Raw genomic sequence first — 23671 nt, 5'->3', positions numbered from 1 at the left:
AAGGCAGACGCAGGACCAATCATGAAGCAGCGGGCATATTCTGGTGCAGGGGTGCCGATTTCAAACGGCGGCTGCCATCTTATTGTGTGTAAATCTCGCAATTTCCTGATGCGCTTGTCGGATACAATCAGGACGTCTCGTGAAATGGCCTTCTAGCTGCTCAGGACGTTTTCATTACTTGTAAATGTAGCAATATCATGATCATTGGCAATGGAACGTGGCACGATGCAGATTCAGAGCGTGTGCATGATAATAAGCACTGGGGCTTACCTAAGAGTATTTGAAAGGCACGGTGGGATGTGTGGGCTGCTCCTGCAGCTGATGGCAGGACAGGGGCTCCAGCTTCTGGAACACGTAACTAGGAATACCAGAGGCACAGGACAGGTGCCTTAATTGGGTGCCTTTGTTGGGGGCCGACTAACGCCTGCTGGTGCCCCACGATTGGTTAAATGCTGTCCTTGTAGTATGTACATTATGTGGGTTGATAAAATATTTAATTCTATGTGTATTTCCTTTTTAGGATATTTGTGTTTCCCTGATGAAGTGGTAAAATTGTTCCAAATACGTTAACACAGTCTACCCTGTTTAACTAGCAAGAAATAGGATTATGAAAATTAACCAGTGTGCATTTCAGGATATATGCGTCACAAAATGTGCTCATTGTGTTTTGTTTTTTATATGGTTCATTTGTTTGATTCAAATGATTCAGTCATGAATGTGTACGATTATGTATTGGTGGATGGAGACATGGGTATAGTTGAATATTGTTCATTATGGTAATAAGAGGGAAAATAAATGTTTTTTCATTTTTCCTGCATTAAATTTACTCTTGATTCAATAAAAAAATGTGTATTCATTTAAAAAAAAAATATGCTTTTGTCAATCAATTCCTCTGGATTTTTCATGTGCTGTTGCTCAAATTTGCATTTCCCCAATCCAGAGAGTGGGGATCCCTGCTCTTCATTTATAGCCTGAAAACCCGGTAGCACTACAGCCCTCGAGGCCTGGAGTTGGACACCCTGCACTTGAGCCTCACAAATATTATACACACTAATTTATCAGCAGCGCATTTAAGCGGGAAACTCCTCATCAGTGATGGTACACTGATGAACCATTGTTTCTGACAAGTTTTCGTTCACATCACTTTTCCTTCACATAAGTAATAGCAAGCATGAGTCTCAAACAATGACTACAAGAAGGTGACTATCATATAATTGATGCGTGTCTAAGGGCCTCATCACAAGTTGGGTGGTATCCCTGGCGGGATTACCGCTGGGGCTATTAGCGTTACCGCCAAACCTCCCGGCGCTATTAGCGCCGGAATACGGGTTTGGCGGAACAGTAAGTTCCCATTCCCCATTGGGCCCATTCAGGAATTCCCCATTCCCATTGGGCTCAGAGCTGGGGGTAAATCCTGCCAAACACATGATTTGGCAGACCCTTAAATGCGGCGGAAATAGCGTTACCGCCGCATTTAAGGGTTGCTGCCAAACTCGTGATGAGGCAGTAAGTCTTGAATGTACATTTCCCAAAATCAAGAGGATGTTTTAGCGTCACATTCTAGTTCTAGTTTTCCATTCAAGAATGGGAAAATAAAATTTTGACCATAGTATTTGTTCTTAATTTATTTCTATATGGATTCATACATTCTTCAGCTTGATTTCTTCTAAGTTTTGAGTTATCTCTACAAAACAGATTATTGTTTAAAACCAAACAACTATTTCTGCAAACTAAATCTGGAAAGATATTTGTTTAAGTGCCTTATGTTACAATGCCCATTCTGACAAGAGTGCCAACCTACACCTTTCCAAACAGACAGAGTAGAACCCATGACAGGAACAGGTGGAAGTGTGATCTGGACTTTCACGTCACTCTCCATCATGGACCTGACCTGTTCACTTTCAACACAGTGCTTGAGTTTCAAAACCTCCAACCTGATGTGACGTGAACGAAAACTTGTCAGAAAAAATGGTTCATCAGTGTACCATCAATGATGAGGAGCTTCCCGCTTAAATGCGCTGCTGATAAATTAGTGTGTATAATATTTGTGAGGCTCTAGTGCCGGGTGTCCAATCCAGGCCTCGAGGGCTGTCATCCAACCTATGTATCTTTGTCCATTCTACCAATGTGTTCTGATTACCCCGTTCAACTGAAATGTTATCTGAAATGTCATACTGTTATGTAACCACTGCTTCTAAGATATGCGCCCGGAAGCCTCCGCGCCTGGTTTGCACTATACAAATAAATGAAATACAAAATACAAATACCCAACACATTCATGGTTGTTCCAGAAATTCGCCCGCAAGAGAATGGACAGCTCAGTAGGAGTGAAGGAGAAGAAAATGCTCCTACAGCTTGAGGTCCATGTACTGATTCTGACACTATCTTACGACCTAGATGTCAATGAAAAGATGTTTTCTGAAGAAGAAGAAACCTCTATAGATGTGCCCGCCATAGTGAACATTAATGTGATATTGGCTAGTGCTGGCAGCAGTGCTCAAGGTAAAGAATCAATAAATGTTGCAGAAGACCACTAGCAGAACTAGGACCCTTCAAAACAGAGTAGGGATGCAGTAAATCCGAAAGAGGACTGCGGTTCTGTCAGTCTGCGACATAGCTGATGCATTCAACACTGTTGACATTAACAGCTTTGTGAACACACGAGGGGACAAACGTAGGCCAAAGGGCAGCACCTTGTACTAGAAGTGGTACAACAATAGAGAACCGCAGAAACTTTCGATTCGGCTGGTAAATGGGGACATGAAGGTACGTGTCCTTGAGATCTAGGGAACACATCCAGTCCACTGCACCCAGGGATTCCGCTATTTGCGCAAGAGTAACCAACTGGAAGCATTTGAGCTGTAAAGACAGGTTTAGAAATGACAGGTCCAGGACTATCCTCAGGCCTGCCTGGTTGTTCTTGGGCACTGCAAAAACCAGAGCCCCTGTCTGACTGAAGTACCAGTTCCACCGCCTGCATCTCCAGAAGAGAATGGATCTCCCGAAAAAGATCCGGGGACCCTAACTGCCATAGAGGAGAGGAAAAGGAACAGATAGACTGATGCCCATGGAGACTATAGAAAGGATCCAAGAAATCTTAAATTAACACTTCCAGCTTTCCTGAGAAAAAGAAAATAAAAAAAGAGGACAATGATTTAGGAGAGGATGTACATGTAATTGCTTATGTTTTAGGTGATGAGAGAACAGGAAGCATATGTTCCTGAAGAGTAACATAATACACTTTCTGTACACCACAATTGATGCACAATAGTGAACATTTGTAATGAATGTGACTTTGTGAATGCACACACAAATACATTATGTAATAGCTAGATACAATTACTTATTTGTTATAGCTAAACAAGTGACTAGATCGAATTCATTTTTGGTATAGCTAGACGCCCGACTAGATACAGTTAGTTTCAGATACAGTTAGTTTCTTGGTATAGTGACACTCCGTAAGATGTTATGTAGATCAAAGTGCTGATTAGTAAATCATACAAGGAGAGTAGAAAATCATTTAAGCGATATAGCCGGTCCGATAGCACAGCGAGCTGACGCAGGTTCGGATCCCAGCAGGGTCAAACTCAACCTTTAATCCTTCCAAGATCGATAAATGAGCACCACGCACCGTGGGTAATAATAAGCAGTGCACAGATGCCCGAGGGTTCGCAGTGCTATATAAATGCTAAATTATTATTAAATTATTTATGTAATGGATGTAGAAAGGTTGCTATGTTCTGGTCACTCCTCCATAAATTAACCCTCAAGGGAAAATGACATGCAAATTGACCCAGTTTACCCAATGAGAGGTAATGAGCACATGAGGTGCCATTCCTGTCGGCCTTCCCCTCATCTTGAAACTAGCCAGGCTTGGAAGTTTCTAATGAAAGACAATGGTGTCTAAGTTCTTGCTACATGTATACGGTTTATGCAACCAAGTGCTTAGTGATGGTTTTTTTTTCAAAATGATATGTTCCCATCTTATGTGGAAATTAGATTTGCAGAACGCTGTGTACTAGCTCCTTGTTCTTAGCACACATGAACACTTGTTGGGGTCCACTTTTTCTCAGCGTTGGGACTGATTGTTGTTCTGGTACCATTTAATGGGTGACCTCAAAGAACACTTTTCACAGAATATCCCTCGTAATATATGTGGGGTTGTGTCCTTAGATGTGGGGTGTATGGATCTGCTACCCATTTAGGGGTACAGGGTGTTTTCGCGAGGCTTGGGGCCACATTTCAGAGAGGAACTGTTTGCATGGGTCATTAGACCTTTTTTCTTTTATTGACTTTCTTAAGAAGTGTGTGGTCCCCAAGTGGTTAAAAAGTGAAGGGATTTTTTAAAAAGGAACTTCTTCCACAGCACAATGTTGTATGGTTCTGTTCACGGGGTATCCCAGTTTTTTGCCCACTAACATGCAGTTAGTGGGCAAAAGCCAGGCTGGTGTCAGGATGCTTCCCAAAAAAAATACTGCAGCTTCTCCCTTTGGTTATTGGGATTTTTAGTGGGGTTTCAGGATTGAGGCCTTGCTGGGATGGTCAGCAATGCTTTGGCCTTGCTGGGATAGGATCAGCTATGCTCTGGCTTTTCAGTGGGATCTAGAGTCTGGCAAGATGACTGTGGAAGATCAGGAACGCCGGTGCAGGAAATTCAGGAAGAGTGTATGTGTGTGTAGAGTTCTGTCAACCACCCCTTATATCGAGCCTGGTAACATCACAGAATTATTGGTGGGCAGAACTGAGCTAGGCCTACCTCCAAGACTCAGATAGGTCAGCCTAAGTTAATCGCCTCCTCGAGGAGGAGTCCCAGTTTATGTGGTTGCATTTAATGAGGTTAACAAGCCATCCCACAGCCCTTTTTGCCAAAACCTAGTTTTGCCATAAATTGCAAATTTTTATAGTTGAGGAATCTTAACAAATTACATAAGCAGGTTACATATTTTATGCAGAACATGCCAGTCCAACTCTGCAGTCCAACACATTGTTTCGCCCTTCTAATAATCTTTGGTCATTTTTAATATGAAACATTCGGCCCAAAATTCTATAACTTTAGGTGTGTGTACATATTATCAAAGGGCCCATTTCTGTTAATTTTTGACATGCCATCATATGTCCTTCCCCCATGATTCACATTATTCTGGCATTCGTGTCCCATACATGCTATTGGCAACCAAGATATCTTATTTGAAAGCCACGAAAATCATATTTAAACTGTATAACCGTCACATTTTTGCGAAGTCCTGTTGCAAAGATAAATGTTTTACAAGTTTTATTTAAAAAATAGTCTTTGAAACAAATGGGCATCCTTTGTCCTTCACTGGAACAATTTTACTCTCTTCAGCTATCCCCCCACCCACAACTGTCAGTTCAGCCCATTAAGGAGGGGGGATTCGCAGTTTGATTGAAGTTTATGACTTCACAGGTTGGTGTCCCAGAAGTTCCATTGTAAGAGACTGGAGCATAGACCAAAGTCTGGAAAGGTAGCAATTATCACTTGTGTATTAGGATCTACTGTGAATGGCCTTCTGTTGCTAGCATCCCCCCCAAGCAGAAACCTGTCTTTGGCTGGTTTCTCCCAGGTTACGAATGCAGTTAAATTTATTTTTGCTCTGAATTAGAAGAAAACCTGCTGAATAAACCATCTCATGCATGTATTTCACAGCACAATGCCCTTTCAAGTTGCTAGGCAAAGATACTTTTTTGTTCAACATAGTACATTTAAAACAGGCACTTTCTTCTTTGGTTTGCAAAGGCCATTTTTGACACATGTGGTGACAGCTGCTAGCATTTTCCTTTTAAATTTGTTTTTTCCATCCGACTTCCCAATACTGTTCTCTAGCTGTAGCCAGCTTTTTTTTTTTTTTTTACACACCTGTGCGTACAAGGGAATAGTCTCCATGAAATTGACATGTGCACAGAAAGCTAACATTTCTTTTCAAGCAGTGATTTTTGACATTTTTTAAGCGTTTTTTCCCTGCAGCTGAAGTAAAGCTTTTGTTGATTTTCTCGGATTTGGCTGGCACGGAACCTGTCATTCAGGGATCATGCTTTCTTCTGCTGAAGCACAATGTGGATATGGATGGGCATGGCAAGGCCCGATTAATAAAAGTAGTTTGATGAAACACAGATGAAAATAGCGTCAGAGCAGCCTCCTTTTCAATGTGAAATATTCCCTTTTTCAAATGGGAACTTTGGGCTTTGCAGCAAAGCAGCGCTGCTTTTTCGCCCCTTCTTTTCTACATGTAAGAACACACTGGCAAGCTTTTTCAGTGTGCCCCCTTGTTCCATCCTGCCCAATAGGTGCTTGGCAAGATGGTGCAGCCATCTTTTTGTCCTTGCAAAACAAAATTTTGGGTGAGGCAATGGTGCTCACAAGAGCCAGCGGAGCCATTTTGCTGGTTCTGCTGGAGTGCAGTTGGTGATGTGGGGGAAGTACTGCTAAGTGGGTAAATATATCCCACAAGTATGGAATGTTGGATGCTAGATGTGTATATACAGGCCTTTCCACTTATCCTGTCACATCCTGTTGTCACTGACAATGCAGAGAACTTTTATAGTCCACTTCCGTTGAAGGCACCGCTCCGTTTATACTTCCACAAGCACTGTAGATGCTGTAATATTCTTTGACTAGTAGAAAAGCCTGTGTACACGGGCTAATGTGCGTAAAGGAAGACATTTTCGGAGTATAAATATATTATGTGGTGTATTTTAACATAATTTATGTTAATTGAAAATAAACGTAGTAAAGATACTTGCTCATTTTACGTGGAGTAGTAACCTCAATCTAAATCTCACAGAATCCATTGAAAGTCACATAGTACATGAGGCCAATTGTTGTATCTGCTTCTCATTGTCTTGGATTCCATTTATGGGTTTTGGACTCAAATATATAATGTTGAGGGATGTCAAAGTAATACAATTCACGTGCAGCATGATTTGAAGTAGACACGGGATCATAAAATAAATTGAAGTAAAATAAAGTTTAAAACATACATGAAGAATATTATTGATATAGTAATACATACCAAGAAATATTTCAATGAATAATTAAATAATACATAAGTACATTGAAGGCGAGGTGGCCAGGGCTCATGCAGCAAGGACGTGGCAGCTCGGAGCTCCCACTGAAATCCTATGATCAGATCCTTTACACTGCATTTCTATCACATGTATATGCTTTTGTCTGCATCTACCTATTGGAGAAACAGACGCCTTCGGCCTTTCACCGGAGGAAACCGGTACTGCTGAAGCTGCAAAATTCTAATCGATTCCCGGGCTGTGGAGTGCCAAGATGGCTGCTGGCGAGCTCTGTAGGACTCCATTGTCTGTCGGGGTGCAGACACTGTTGGCGCCTGGGCTGTGAGCGCTTAGCTTTCTTTTCCGGCAAGTGTGACAATCTCTGTACTGGGACTGGGTGCCTGAACCACCTTCTTGCTGGGGTGTGCTCCGGTGTCAGCAGGCTTCACCCGATCTGGAAGGTTGGTATGCCGATAATACGGCGTTCCTGAAATAATTAGTACCTAGTACGCGCATAAATCTGGAAGCTCCCAGGTGCCACCTACATGCATGGATTGATGGGCCCTGCTCCTACTGTGCGCTGCTTCCTTTGGAGGGTGGCGGCCAATGGGTGACTGGGCAGTCTGGGAGCTTCAGATCAGGTGCACGGAAGACGCAGTCAATGTTTGGGAGTTTGCTGCAGTCACAGGACTGTGGCATGGGGCTGCGTTACTGCTTAAGTGGGTAAAACACCTAACATTGTTGGAGACCCCCCACTTGTGTTCCCCAGAGGATAAAAATAGTGCTACTTTTGTCTGGTGACCAGCGGCCCAAGTTTGTTGGCAACCTGTTGTTGTCGGCATTGTAAAACCCGATTTATTCCCGGAGAGGCATCTCTACAAAATGCTGGACTACCAGCAAAAGTACCACCTTGCTTCCTGTGGCTTGAGGTATTTTGTGCCTGTTCTCTCTGTTAGTACACTGTTGTGCATTGTGCGTACACTGCGGAATAGCAAACTACTTGGAGCCAGCCCAACAGATCCTATGGTCTGCACATCTCCAGTTATTTGCTGCCCTGTGGCAGCGCATATAGCTGGGTGCTCTGTGCAGCCCATGACTCTGGCTGGGCTCCGCCTGCAGTTGCCGAGTGTTCTCCTGATGATGGCCCTGTTGCCTAATATACATCTGGCCTCAAAGTAAGCCTTTGAGTTAGCTGGGTTGGAGCTGGTGCCGGGATCCTACTGATACTGCTCCACATTGATGTGACCTGCCTGGTTGCGTGTTTGAACAGTTACTACTTTCTTGGCATCTTTTTTTCCAATCTGAACTGCATGGCATTGCTGAAAGCACTGTGATGTGTTGCCCAAACACTCACTGCTATGTCACCCGCCAAACAAAGTTAAAGGCATGAATATTGGCTCTTTTGCAAATCAGACCAAGCAACATGACCTCGCCCATGCTACAGCTGCCATATCGGAAGACACTCAACTGCCCCAATCAGATACTCAAGAGACCAAGGTTCTGGTTAAGATAGGTGTTGAAATGCTTTGACATAATGTATGGGCAATGGCCGAGAGTTACAACTGCAGAATCGTTGCTTAAGGAGACTACATCTACAAGTGAGTCCCTTGTATGAGAAACTAGAGGGTGTCTCACCTGCTAGTCCCCAGGGATCTCTAAGGTGGCCAGGGCACGGCATCGCCTTTGAATCCAGACCCTGGGGGTGGACCAGTGCAGGAGATTGACCTGGATGACGGGGGTCTTTGGGGAGTGGGGCTGAGGCAGCCGATGTTGAGATGCGCTATTCCCCCTTTTTTCGTTCAAACCCCCACCCCTCTTTTTTCACAAACACTGGTCCGAGGAAGAGGATGACAGAGCAACTAGATTAACTCTCTCAGATCGTACTGGACATGTCCCGTTAAACGGGTCAGGCAAAATCAGGCACTTTACACTAAGTGCACACACCCAACACCAATTAGGTCTCCTCACACTAATAAAAGCAACACCTAAAGACACACTCTGAGCAAGGTGGAGGACAAGCACAAGCAGAACGTCTGGTATGAGGGCACACCTACTGGAGCAGAGCAACAGAACAAGGGACGAGAGTAGGAGGCTGAAAACCCCAAGGATTCCCTACTGGAGGTCGCTGCCTCTGACAGACTGCGAAAGACACATGGAGAAAGCCAGATCCCATAAGTGAAGATTGCATTGTGTTCCAAGGACACCAGCGACCCTCCGGGTGAACAGCAGAGTTGGGGGTGGTGAGGCCAAGCCTATGGTACTAACCTGGGCTTGTGAATTGAAAATAGCAAAACAAGAAAGAAGTGCGCACACAGCCGGTTAGTTGGCAAATGACCAGAGAGACTGGTGTGTGTTAAAGCGAATGAAGTAGCAACATTTTATCAAAAGTGAAGGCTGCAAGCGTGTGGATGAGACGCAAAGAAAGGCAGACCGGTGAATTAACTTTGAAGTAAAAAGCAGCTGTGAGATACAATTTTGGAAAGTCAAGAAAAAGACTTTAATGTGGAAGGCCAAGCGAGCCTCAATCCACTGTTTGGAACTACTTAGAGTGTTAAAAACTGAGCCAGTGTGTGTCATCCTGCCTACAGGGACAGCCTTACTCTGTGCGGTGTAACGTGAGGCGGAGAGCTGGTACAACTTTATTCTTTTGAACACTGATTTTTACTTTAACATACATTTCTCCTTTTATGCTTTTTGTGTAAGAGATAGGGCAGGCATTAGGTTTTGTTAGCATAGGCCATTTTGATTTGACTGATGCCACTAGGACCGTTATGTTTATCGTTGGATGGTCAAGACTACTCCCATGTTAGTCCGATGCCAACATTTTCCATAAAGATTTTACAAATTGTATATACTGTCAGTGTCATACTTGTGATACCATGCCTTCCCTACACTTGTGATATGGGTGAAGACGTTGGAAGCACAAAATGCCAACCTGGAAATGAGAGCCGAGGACGCGAAGGGTAGATCCAGCAGGAATAATATTTGTGTGCTGGGTATTCCTGAAGGTACGGATCCGACTGACTACATCGAAGACCTTCTGCTCCAAGAAATCAGACCTGGGAAATCATCACAAGGATTTGTAGTCGAGAGGGCCCGCCGATCACTCCAGAAGAAACCCCCCTCCTGGGTCCTATCCCACACCGATCATTGCCAGAATATATGCCCGCTGTTCAGAGGGCGAGGAACATGTTTGTGCCCGTTAAAGCGAGGCTTCGACAATAAGGGCTAAAATACATGCTTGTGTACCCATGTAGGTTGAAGGTCTTATACAAAGGCAGATTGCATTGTTTTGTTAGCCCGGAAGCAACAACCATGTGGATTGAACACAACAACTTACATAGTGATGGTGACTCTGACACCGGAGTAACAATGGCACTACCCCTTAGGCTCTTCATGTGGAAGAATTTTATGTTTCTGGCCCTTGATTTGAAGGTTGGCGGACTCCTCCGGCTCAGCGTCGACACCCCTCTGCGTGACCACAGACTGGTGTATGGGGCGTGCATACTGCTTTCTACTTGTGTATACGGATTAAATCCTGTGGTACTTGACCCTGAGACCTTTAGATGGGATGCTGTAACACTGTTTCCCTATCAAAACCTAGATTATTCTGTTTAGTGGGGGCAATGTTCTGTTACTCGCTGAGTGGACTCAGCCAACGCGCTTTTTTGGTTGATACTTGGCAATGTCCTGTCGCTGGTGCCAAATGGCTCTGATGGGCCTTCATGGTATGGTACGCACAAACAGAATGAATCTTTTGGGCAATGTTTAGTCCCTCATTTTGGGTACTTGTTGTTTGGTTTCTGTTTTTATTCTTGTTGTGAGGCTTGCACTCTATTACCATCAGCCGGAGGGAGGTGTGCTGGGTATACAATTGTGTGTTCTGTGTAATTTCATTGTACTCATTTGTCTTGTGATTGGGGGTGGGGGGAGAGTGAGTGCTTTTTACTCTGGAAATGGGGATCTCTGTGATTGCTATGCTTGAGTACTGGGGTAGCCACGTGGGAGCCATGGTGGCTATAATCCAATCATGTCACGGAATCTATGTAGCTTAGGATCCAATATGCGCAATAATAGGGTGAAGTCCTACCTACACCAGGGGAGGATTTCTAGAGCTCTGCTTCAGGAGACTCATTTGCTGGCGGTAGACCAGGAGGCAGTTATAAATCGTTGGGGGATTTGGGGGGGTGGGGGAAGAGCTGGTTATGGCACCCCATATTCTAAATTTGTTTGGGCGCTACTTACATGGATAGAAGGGGATTACGGTTTCAATTGCTCGACAGCGATATAGACAGAGAGGGGAGGTATTTGATTTTGTGAGGTTACCTTGACCATAGGGAAGTGTGCATAGTGAACTCTTACTTCCTGAATGATGAGATATTGGCCCATCTACATATGCTGTGTAATCGGATTGTCTGGGAAATCATGAGTAGATTTGAGGGGGAAGTCATTGCTAGCGCAGAGGGAATCTGTAGGGCATTGCAGGAAGACCTGTAGACCATGGAAAATAAGTTAGGCATGCTAGAGGCTTTATACGCTGGTCTGGAGTCGACTGAGAAGGAACTATCTGCAATTCGGTCTCAATGCCTATGAGCATGGGAGCGACTGTCCAAATTTGACGCTACATGATTAGCTCGAGCGCATGCGGAAGGGGACAGATCAGGGAAAGTGTCGGCATGGTTGTGTAAACATGAGCGGCCGAGATCTCTGACTACACTGTTGCATGATGAATATGGGGCCCCATGGTGATCCCAAATGGCAATCAATGACATTTTTACTACATTTTCTCCTCTATTGTACAAACACGACACTCCGGTGAACCCCCCCATCCCCTCATCTTGTCAAGATAGCAGAGGCACTTTCATTAATCAGTCTCCCGAAACTCACTGCTGGTCAGAGGTCCTCCTTAGATCAACCTCTTACAGCAGAGGAATTAAGGGAAGCGATAGTCTCCCTCTCCACTAACAAGACAACAGGGAGTGAAACAGGGAGTGATGGCATTCCAGCTGAATTTTACAAGGCGTACTGTTCTACCTTGACCCGACACTGCTGAAGGTTTTTGAAGCGGTATATGATTGGGGCATGCTCACAGGTAGCATAAACCCACACCTGGGAAGCCCATAGAGAGGTGGGACTCATCATCCTTTGACCATGCTAAATTGTAATGTAAAATTCTCACTACTGTGCTAGCTACACGCCTACGTAAAAGGATTGGTTCTCTAATACATTCAGATCAGACTGGATTTGTGCCTGGCCGTAATACCACTCTGACTTTGCTGACTGCAACATATCATTGATCAAACTAATTCTTGTACTGAACATTATGTGGTGGCGTGCCTTGACACAATCAAAGCCTTTGATTCAGTCTATTGGGAGCGGATGATTGCTGTGCTACGAAGTTTCGGGTTTGGGACGTTTTTATCTGCTGGGTGACACTGCTTTATTCTTCCCAGACAGCTGGGTGAAATCAGGCAGACAGATATCAAAACTTGGGACATACAAAGGGGAACTCGTCAATGGTGTCCACTCTCCCATTGTTGTACCTACTCGCTCTAGAGCCTTTGATTGTATACTTAAGGCAGGAGTATTTGGAGACCAGCATCACGGTGGGAGTCTCTAAACATTTTGTGTAATTGTATGCTGATGACGTTCTGATTTATTTTTGTGAACCTCAACATAACCTACCTATAGTACTGCATGTGTTGGACGGATTTGTGGTGCTGTCTAGGATTTCTTTTAATAAACTCAAATATTGTCTTTTTCCTTTGGCATGACTTCATGGGGAGGACCGGTGGACCCTACCTGACATGAGCCTGAAATGGGAGGTACATTCCTTTAAGTACCTGGGAATTCATATCGCTCACACACCAAGCGACTCACACGAATAACAGACTTAAGGTGGTGGACGGTATAAAGAGGTCCATGATTTTCTGTTTTAAGCTCCCACTCTCCCTTCTGGGAAGGGTAGCCCCATCAATCAAGATGATTGATATACGCCTTCACAAATGTTCATTATTATATAGAGGTTGAGACTTTGTGCAAAGCTGAAACTAAAGCGTGGCTGAGGGCGCTACATACGCACAATGATAATTTAGTCAATACCTTTAAGGCCTGGAAATGACTCACTTTAACAATGTTCCATACATCGGACGAAAAACCACCCGGAACATAGTTCCACCCCCATTTTGTTGTTATTGTACATGAACTTGATGGCTCAGATTCCAGTATTAGTATGAATATTGTTACAATGCTTTGATCATTCAGTTTGGTGTGCCCACTAGGACATCTCACTCCGAATGGAGTTCTGTGAATTTTACTTCATGTGCAAGCCCTGGTTGTTTGTTTGCAGTTTATGTTATGTTTCATTTTAGATGTGTTACAATGCTTAGACATTGCAATGTACTGACATGCTGCTTTTAAGATGCTGCATTTTGTTTATATACGTTGTATTTTAATGGCTGGTCTTGTAGCAAACACATCAATAAGCAAATTTAAAAATAAAAACATTTACAAAAACAAAAAAAAGAATTACATTGAAAATGTTTCAGAAATAGTGCTTAAGCAAATGAATCTCTGTTTTTATGTTTTTTTAAATGTATATATTTTCTTAGTGTATTCAACTTGAAGTATGCTGTTAAAGTGATCCCTTGTTAAAATACACATGTATTTAGTCAGCCTGGAATAGGAACTTGAAGTCTTATAGTTGTATATGTACAGCAACAGCTGCCTCTAGCAGTGATAACAGGTGTAGCGGACAGGACGGCTTCAGACAAACATACATCTGTCCTTTTATTATATAGCACCAGCTGAACTATACAGCTTCGCCCGGGATTTCAATGCTCAGATTTTTAAATCTCTTATCGGTAAGTCTCACTTCAGTTTCTCCAGCAGTTTCATTGCTTCGTTTTTTAGCAGCTCACATTCTCAGATCAATAAGTGTTGCTTTAGTTTCTTCAGCATATTATTCCTTCGTTGTTCAGCAGTTCTAATTCTCTTCACAGAAAGTCGTGTTTCAGTTTCTTCAGCAGTTCCCTTGCTTTGTTTTTTGGTAGCACGAATTCTCCAATTAGTAAGTCTTGCTTCACCATTGCTAGGGCAACTATGGGATCAAGATTGGATTACTGCAATGCCCTCCTCGTAGGGACCTCTGACAAAAACATTGCTAAACTCCAGCTGGTCCAAAACAATGCCTTGAGGGCTGCCACAGGAATCTCAAAGAAGGACCACATCTATGAGGTCAGGAGACGGGTTCATTGGTTGCCCATCAAAGAGAAAACCCTCGCTCTCATGCATAAATGCCTCCATGACTTGGCCCCTACCTATTTGACCCAGAGAATAGCGAAGCCAACTTCTTCTAGGCCTATGAGAACGGCCTCGACCAACATGATCTCCAAGACCCGGAGAGTGCGTGCAGGCAGCACTACCTTCCGTGCTCTGGCGGCCTTACACTGGAGCTCTTTACCCACGCACCTGAGGATGATTGACTCCCACTTTGCCTTCCGCAAAGCTATTAAAACATTGCTATTTGTGTGACTTGTAAGATTCTGCACCTGCTCCCAACGCTCATCTCGCCGTACTGTGGCAGGATGCACAGCACCTCTGTCCTTGAAATCTTCCTAAAATGTATTATTGCCAATACTGTAAGTAAGCTTTCATTGTTTCGCAACTGTTGCAACTACCTTTTCTGCTACCAACTATATCTGTAACCAAAGAACCCTACTTGTTGCTGCCTCCCATGTAACTTGAATCATGCCTACCTACAATCTCATGTAACAGTGCCTCGATGCCTTTGGGCTGTAGTGCGCTCTACACATGTATAAAATAAAATTAAAAAAATAAGAAAAAAATAAAAAAAATTAAAAAAAAATGCGCTTCAGGTTCTTCAGCACTTTCATTGTTCTGGCACAAAGCATGTTGAGTTCTATAAGTTTCATGGTCTTGAGATCTTCCTTCTTCAGAATGTTGATCATGTTTCAGCTTCGATGTGCGATGAGCACTTTCTACAAATGACCTGTAGATGGCGGTGCAACACCACAAAACGGATTGCCGTAAAACAAAAAGGATTAAGTATCTTGAGAACGGGATGACCCATTGAGCCAGAAAAGGTTGCATTAATTCAGCTACGAAATACAGAATAGTCCATGCAAAATTCATGACACCAGATCTCACCCACCGTTCATGAGGAATTACGTCCCCAAGAACAGCACATACAGAACCACAAACACAACTTCATTTTATATATGGGATACATTACTCACTGCAATCGTATTTATGATTCTTGTATCTACTTAGATTCACATGCTGTGCATAGGCCGACATCTGGTAGAAGCTGCAAAGTATTACAGTGGTTTTCCAAATTCGAAAAGGGACGTTGACTGGGCGTGCCAGTAATACCATCCCTAGTGTGACGTCCACTGTACCCATGGTCCTTCACGCGCCAAGGTCCCTCAGATTGCTATTTTTCTGACATGAGGTAGCATGAAGTGTAGCGAGAGTATAGATGTATCCAAGCAGGTATGTATCAGACAAGCTCAAACATCCATGCGCCTTCTCTCCGAGGGGAGGAAGGGTGGGTGCATGTGAATCTAAGCATATACAAGCATAAGAAATATGATTACTTATTAGTATTAGTATCCCTTCTGAGGTTTGTGGAATCTGCTTGGATCACATGCTGTGCATAGATTAGTGAGCAGTGTTAGGAGAAGGTGGTGGGTTGTGATAAGGTTAATGGGCGAACAGTTGTTTTAGAACCGCTTGTCCCACTTGTGTATCTGTCTTGGAATGTGTGTCAATGCAGTAGTGCTGAGTGAAAGTGTGTACTGAGCTCCATGTAGCTGCTTTGCAAATGCTGTCTAAGGGGACATTTGCAATGAAAGCCAGCATAGCTCTTGTGCTTCTTGTGGAGTGAGCTCTTGGCGTGAAAGGCAGTGTCTTGTCTGACAGCGAATAGCACAGTTGTATGCACCCGACTATCCACTTCTTGTGGAGTGAGCTCTTGGCGTGAAAGGCAGTGTCTTGTCTGACAGTGAATAGCACAGTTGTATGCACCCGACTATCCATTTGGAGATAGAATTCTAGCATTCCAGAAATGCGATCCCTTCTCTGCCCGGTGCTACGGAGAGAAACAGTTGGTCTGTTTTTGTTAGCGGTCTGTTCTTATTTACATAGTAAAGGACCGCCATCCTTACATCAAGTGTGTGGAGTTTAACCTCAGCTGAGCTCTATGGGTTCTGGGAGAAGGCCGGGAGCTCAATGGACTGGTTTACATGAAATTTAGAGATGAACTTAGAGGAGAACCTAGGATGCGTACGTAAAACCAGTTTGCCCTTGTGTATGACAATGAAAGGGTCCTGCAATGACAATGCTTGTAATTCACTAACTCTTCTTATGGAAGTAATAGCCACTAAGAAGGCAGTCTTGTAATTTAGGTGTTTAAGACTTGACTTATGCATCGGCTCGAATGGAGGTCCCATGAGCTTAGCGAGTACTACATTGAGATCCCATCCTGGTGGCGGGTTTGAGATTGGAGGGTGGAGTCTCTTTACTCCCTCCATGAATGCCTTGATGAGCGATACCTTCCACCACGAGACCTTGTTGTGGGAAGTGGTGTTGGCTGACGAGGCTGCCAGGTGGACCTTTAAAGAGTTGAATACTAACCCTGAGTCTAGCAGGTAGAGCATATAGTTTAGAATGTGTGATGGTGTACATTCTATGGGGTTAATTTGTTTAGACTGGCAGCAAATTACAAATCTTCGCCACTTGTCGAAGTAACAGTGCCTAGTGTTGGGCTTTCGTGCTTCTTTTAGGATATCAATACACCTTTGTGATAGGTTAAGATATCCGAACTCTATGACTTCAGGAGCCATGCTGCAAAGTTCAAAGAGTGAGGTTGAGGGTGCACTGTTAGACCCCTGTGTTGAGTGAGCAGATTGTTCATGCATGGGAGTTTGATGGGATCGCACATCGCCAGTTTGTGCAGATGTGCATACCAAGGCTGTCTTGCACACAAAGGAGCAACTAGGATGAGCGTCACCTGTTGCTTGTGGATCTTGTTCACCACCCTGTCACGAGAGGGTTTGGTGGAAACGCGCAAGCAAATTTCCCTGACCAGTTCATCCATACGGCCTTCCCCTTGGTGCCTGCTTGGGGAGAAGCTGGACGCGAAGTCTGGGCATTGACTGTCTTCACTTGTACCAAACAAGTCTAGTGTGGGGAAACCCCATTGAGAGAAGAGTTGCTCTATGACTTCTGAGTCTAGTATCCACTCGTGCTCCTCTCGTAGGGGATCTCTGCTCAGAGTCTCGGCCAGAGAGTGGAGTTCCCCTGGAACATACTTAGATGATAGGAATATTTTCCGTTTGAGAGCTCATTTCCAAATTTCTTGCGCTAGCCTGGACAGATTTGGAGAACGTATGCCCCCTTGTTTGTTGATGTGAAACATCGCCGTAGTGCTGTCTGTGAGGACTTGCACTGCTTGGTGTACCTCAAACGCTTGAGGGGCTTTGAACACCAGTGTTCCAGCAGATTGATGTGGTTATGCGCCGCAGCATGAGTCCACAGAACATGAGCTGTGTGATGAAGGTGATGAGCCCCCCATCCGGTGAGCGAGGCGTCTGTTGTGACAACCGCCTGTACTTCCGGATCGTGGAAGGGTTTTCCCTTCAACAGATTCTCTCTTGTCCACCAGCGAAGGTTTCGTACTAGTGTTGGCGAAACGACCACTAGATCGTCCCATTGACCGCTTGCCTGAGACCATTGTTTCGCCAACCACTCCTGCATAGGTTGCATGCCCAGGCGTGCTTGTGGTACCAGGTAAATGCAAGACGCCATCATGCCTAGCAAACACATAGCTTTGCGTACGCTTATCTGACGGCTGGCTTGATCATGTGGAATTTGCAGGAGCATGTTTTAGACTCTTTCCTCTGATGGAAAGACCAACCCCTCTTCTGAGTTTATTACAGCTCCTAGGAACTGTTTTGTTGTGCTTGGCACAAGGCTTGATTTTTTTCTCATTTATTGAGAATCACTCTCCCCCGTAATCAGCCAGTCATCCAGGTAAGGGTAAACTGGGATTGCCGCCCTGCGCAGGTGCGCTGCCACCACCGCCAGTACATTTGTGAATACCCTTGGTGCAGATGCTATTCCAAAGGCTAGCACTTTGAATTGGTAGTGCTGGTTTGCTATCTTGAACCACAAGAATCTTCTGTGCGCTGGGAACATTGAAATATGAAAATAAGCATCTTTCATATCCAATGTTGCCATGTAATCCCCCAGCTTTAGCAAAGGGATTACTTATTGTAGCGTAGTCATGCAGAACTTTTGTGGCTTGACATAATTGTTTGCGGGGCGTAAGCCTAATACTGGGCGCATTGTTAGAGGAAGTAGGTTGAATAAATACCCTTGTTTACCTGGTTGGCCAGGACGACTTCTATGGCATTCTTTTGGAGCAGCGTGCCGATTTTCTCGAGCAGGGTGTGTTGGTCTTCTTTGGAGTGAATTTTCCAGCGCGGTGGATGGTTCTGGGGTAGCTCGAGGAGCTCCACACAATAACCGCCCGCCACGGTAAACAGCACCCATTTGTCTGGGCTGATTCCCTCCCATGCTTGGGTGACGTTTGAAATACGGCCTCCTACTGGAGAGGCATGGGAGGGCATTCGGAGGGGGTAGTCACTGTTTTGGAGGTGTGTTAGCACCTCTAGAGGAAGAGCCCCTCCCCAGTCAACGCGATCGGCGCGGAGCCCTCTGGTAACTTTGATAGACTTGGCCTTGGCTGTTACCTCATGATGTTCCTTGATTAAGACTGTAGCTTGAGCCTCTTGGGAAATTCTGTCCGTGTGAGCGACAAAAATTACCAATACCCCTTTGGTCAGTAGGTTTATTGGTCAATTGGCCCAAAGATTTCAGTGTATCATAGTCTTCTTTAGCCGTCTTTAAGGCGTCTTCCACTGCCTTTCCAAAGAGTATGGTAGGCTCTATGGGCATGTTAAGAAGAGTAGCTTGCGTCTTCTGCTTGAAGCCGGATAGGCGTAACCAAGCGTGTCGCTTAATAATGGTTCCTTCTGCGATTATCCATCCCGCATTATCTGCGGCGTCAAGATTGGTCTTCAACATGCAGCTTGAACCCGCCCTATCTTCTGCTGCCACAAGAGCTAAATTGTGACTTGAGGGGTTCAGGGCCGATGACAAGGCCGAAACCTCATCCCATTTATGGCAGTCATAACTTGCAAAAAGAGTGGCGTTATTAGCTTGTCTGAAGGAGCTTCAGAGGAGGCCAGGGGTGTCCCTGCTCTTTTTCTCATTGTTGTAACAACCAGAGAGCCCGGCTTAAGCTGTCCTCTACATAGAGGGTTGGATGGGGCAGGTTTGAAGAGCTTCTCAACGTGGGGGTTAACAGCTCATGTCTGATTAGGTGTCTCCAGCGAGGGTTGTATCTTTCGCTGCACAGACCGCAGGAGGGCAATGAATGAGACAGCCTTCTTGTCTCCCAAGATATCGTCCACAAAATCCTCGTCCTGTGGCGCATCCCGAGTTGCTATTTGGAAATGCTCAGCTGCCTTGACGAGCACGTCATTAGTAGCGGCTGGTTCATTCTTCTCATGACCCTGTCTACATCCTCACAGGACCACTGGGTAGAGCTAGGAATTGACCTAGGGTGTAAGGGAACTCCTTTATCTAGAGGAGTGAAATGTTTTTCAGGAGGCAACTGTGTCTTCTTCTCTAGGGCTGAACACAGGGAATCCTGTTCATGTGTGACCTTATCCTTGTGAGGGGACCTATCCCTCTGTGACCCTTCTCTATGTGGGGGTCTTAGAAGTCTTCTTCTTAGACTCCCTAACCTTTACTACTAAAAACAATCTGAGGGACCTTGACACGTGAAGGACTATGGGTACAGTGGACGTCACACTAGGGATAGTATTACTGGTATGCTCTGCCAACGTCCTTTTTCGAAAAAAACAACTGTAATACTCTGCAGCTTCCACTAGATGTCGGCCTATGCACAGCATGTGATCTAAGCAGATTCCACAAGCCTCAGAAATATACATATATATAGATGATTGTGCCATGTATAAATAAGCTCGCCCTTAGTTAACTTTATGGCCATATAGATGCTAGGAAATGCATTGCTTGCATCGATTGTCTCATTGAAGACCTTACGACCATATGGATCTCCACCATCTCCCCTTGACTGAAAGTTTACGAGATAGTTTAAGAAGGTTTGGCTTTTACCTTTATTTAAATGGTGCATGCCTGTATACTATTTGAAAATAACCACCATCATGGTTTGATATTCTATTTCTCTTAAGGAAAGAATACAATTTACCAGAGGGTGTTAGAACGTGGCTGCTTTCACATGCACAAGGGATTATTGACAGATGCAGCACACTTGCATCCAGAAGCCTGTTTTATATGAGTATTAGTGCTTCATATGTGTTCTGTAAATTGTTGCAACGATCACTCATCTGCTGTGTTCCTTAGACTACACTCAGGTAGCAGTGTATTTCGAGGCCTTCACGCACTATAAAGGTCAAATTGTGTGCTTGGGTATTCAACTATCTTTTGAACATACATTGCAAAAATGCCAATTCGTTGATTTGAAAAACTAATTGCAACAGGTTTTATGCCACGGCACACTCCGGTCAGAGACTTCTACCACTGACACTGAAGGTGACGCACAATAAACGTGCCCTTTTATTTTTATTTGAACCCTGGATTCTTGGTATGAAGAAGCACCCAACCCGTCTCACAGCCACCTTAACAAACACCCTGTGTCGCAGTGCACTAGGACTCTGTGTGTAACAAAGAAATATTTCTTTTAAAATCCTCAGAAAAATCAGAGCAGAATAAGTTTTAGGGCAGCAATCAGCAGTATGATGACAATATAGTGCACAATGTTATAATACAATTAATACAAGTTTCTGACATCAACTGAAACCTTATGCAGAAATTAAAAACAAAATCACTCTTTTTCACAATCATGGATGGCACCTCTGTTATGCACTTCCCCAAACACCTGCTAACTAAATTCTGTGTGGATAGAAAGCAGTGGCAAGGAGTCAGCAAGAAGAGTGAAAAATCAGTTTTTAAATTCGGCCCACCACTCCAGAATGGGAGGTCAAAGAAGAAAATGAAAACCTTAAAATTTAGCAAAATAGCATACGCGGATTGCACTTGTTACTTGTAGATCAGTTTACATTTGCAGTAGGATAGATCAGACAGAAATTCGGGTGGCTGTACTAAAGAGGCAAGGAATCTTACAAGCTACTGGACAGGGTGCTGAAGCAACATGAAGACAGGTGAGAAAAATCGCTTTTGGCAGGAAAACCATGCAACAAAAATCACACGTGCCAGAATTGCAATTTCTTATTTCACTTGCGCTTTAAACTAGCAAACAGCTAAGGAAATGGGCTTAGAAATCAAAATCGTTTTTTGTGATGGGGAACAAAGGTACAGAACTGGTAGAATATGAAGGGAAAGGGGATACTCTTATGGGATGATATGGGTTTTTTATGGGAAAGAGGCAAATCAGTTTTTAGAGAAAAACACAAGACATGGGCAAATTCATTTTTGATGCACACGGGCTAGTTTTACCAAGACTATATTTGAATGGCTATATTATTAAATAGAGACACTGCACGCAAGGGGGTTGATTTGCAATTTTAACCAGCTCACGCTGCATACCTTCTAATAGGGGAATTAATTTATTACAAATAATACTAAGGATTTACACAAATGATTGAAAGAAATAGAAAAACAAGATGCTAACAAATATGAACTGACTCAGATTCTTCTAGAGAAAGGGTAAACTGAGTATACTGATGGTTTAGGAAAGGACTAGGGTTTTTATGGGGTTTCTATAGGATTTGAACAAAATGCAAGGGAAAAGAGCAGGATATGCAGTTTTAGGGTGCGGGGTGATGTTGATACTTACAAAAAACACTTGAGTTGGATCATTTGGACAGCCAGCCGGGTCTCTGGACAGCGGGGCCTAGGATCTGGTACAGGGACGGCTGGGCTCCTGGAAGGTAACAGCTGGGCAAAGTCTGGTCTCTGTGGACAACGGGATAAATCAGCTGGGCAAAAAGGTCTGGTCTCTGAATTCTCCTAAACGGGTCAACAGCCTTTCCTCCTTTCTCCCTGAATTATTGGGATGAATGTGGTTCTGGATAGGTTATTCTGCTTGGATCTGGGTCAGCTACCTCTGGACCTGGTTCTGGATTCTTGGAATCTTGCAGGGTGAATTTTGAATGTTGAATATCATGTGCCTCCGTGTCTACCCCCTTAAATAGGCAGCGTGACATCATAGGACTCTTAGAATATGGGCGGACGTACCCTGGACTTACCCCTTGCATCAGGTCAGGCTACTGATGCCCCCACCTCCCTACGAGCCGATTGGTTTAGGGGAAGTGGCCTTAGTTTAGGAGTGTGTAATTTTATGACTCCCATTGTCTCACAAGCCTATTTTTCACCAAAATTAGTTATGAAACAAAACTCAATATTTACAATAGTCACCATCATAAAAATCAGATAGGTAGATCCCATATTTTACAAGGAATAGTCTGGTTTGAACACCAATTCTGAGCAATGTTGCATCGCCCTTCGGCATAATTTTCGCAGTTGTCAGGAGACACAACAGCTAAAATTCTGCAAATGGCTACATATATGCATATTAGTATCCGTCATGTTCTCCCCAAAGTTTATGTCTGCGCCATTTATGCTTCACTCAGAAATGCCTTTTTACTGCCATTGCATGCCACCACATGCCAGGAAGACACAAATAGTCTTATTTTACTTGTCCAATAAATCACATAAAATACTGGCATAAAATTGAATTGTTGCTTATTTAGGGTGCTGAAACAAATGTCAGAATGTACAGTAGCCCTTTCAAATCAATGGGTGAATTTTTTTCCAGATGTGGGTAGTCCTCAACCCCCCACAGCCAAATGTCCTTGACAGGCTTGGCTTGCTCAAGGGGTTCCATGACCACCCTTCGAAGTCTTCCTGTGGATACTGGGAATAAATGGAGAGAAAATTCACACCTATGAGGCAAAAACCAGGGCTTCACCCCCACTCTTTGTCCTTGGGTAGTTCTGCCAGGCAGTCTGCGGAGGCTGTAATTATCACACTATCAGGTCCCAGAGAACAGAGCACATGTCCTTGGCAGAATCTGTTCATGGGTAGGTGCGACATTGTCCCCTCTGTCAAACTGGTTTGACAGAACCTCCTGGGTCTAGCTGGGATGATTTGTCTTCTGGGGGACAAAAACAGCACAATACACCTATTTTTGCAGGCCCTCTCCACATATGTAAAATTGTGTTTCTGTGCAAGCCACCGTCTTATTTCACATTTAATTTTACAAATGTCATTTTCCTGCTTTGCAAAAGCAGGTTTACACGTGTTCTTTTTATCGCCTTTTTATCTCCCGTTACTGTCACAAAATGCGGTTTCTTTTACATTAACTTTCTGAAAGGCTCTTCCCAGATCTGGTCGGTTTCTCGACACATGTGCTGAAAATAGTTTCTTTGTAACTGACACGATGCAAGGGAGAGAATCTTTCCTTTGAAGTACTTTGCAGTGTTGATTTACTTCAAAAAGTCAATCCAAGCTGTGCAGACAGAATTATTTTGCATTTCATGGACTTTATTTGATGGTA

At 44.0% G+C, this 23671-nt stretch overlaps 1 protein-coding gene across 7 annotated transcripts in view; it reads right to left on the bottom strand.

Annotated features, from left to right (window-relative positions):
• Positions 1 to 23671, bottom strand: part of LOC138456334 (dnaJ homolog subfamily A member 1-like) — a 972900-nt gene that overhangs the window by 685697 nt on the left and 263532 nt on the right. For 3 of the 7 annotated variants that reach the window (XM_069607171.1, XM_069607168.1, XM_069607169.1), the window contains one exon: positions 21950 to 22068. The exons of the other annotated variants lie outside the window; for them this stretch is intronic. The gene's annotated coding sequence lies outside the window, so the exon portion shown is untranslated. The remainder of the gene's footprint in view (positions 1 to 21949; positions 22069 to 23671) is intronic. 7 annotated transcript variants of the gene reach the window in all.

This window comes from Ambystoma mexicanum, chromosome 1p, assembly GCF_040938575.1.
Source record: "Ambystoma mexicanum isolate Mex_15411 chromosome 1p, UKY_AmexF1_1, whole genome shotgun sequence".
In the NCBI taxonomy this organism is placed as follows: domain Eukaryota; kingdom Metazoa; phylum Chordata; class Amphibia; order Caudata; family Ambystomatidae; genus Ambystoma; species Ambystoma mexicanum.
Note: the sequence above shows the minus strand (reverse complement) of the source record. Positions and strands in the feature narration are given on the sequence as shown.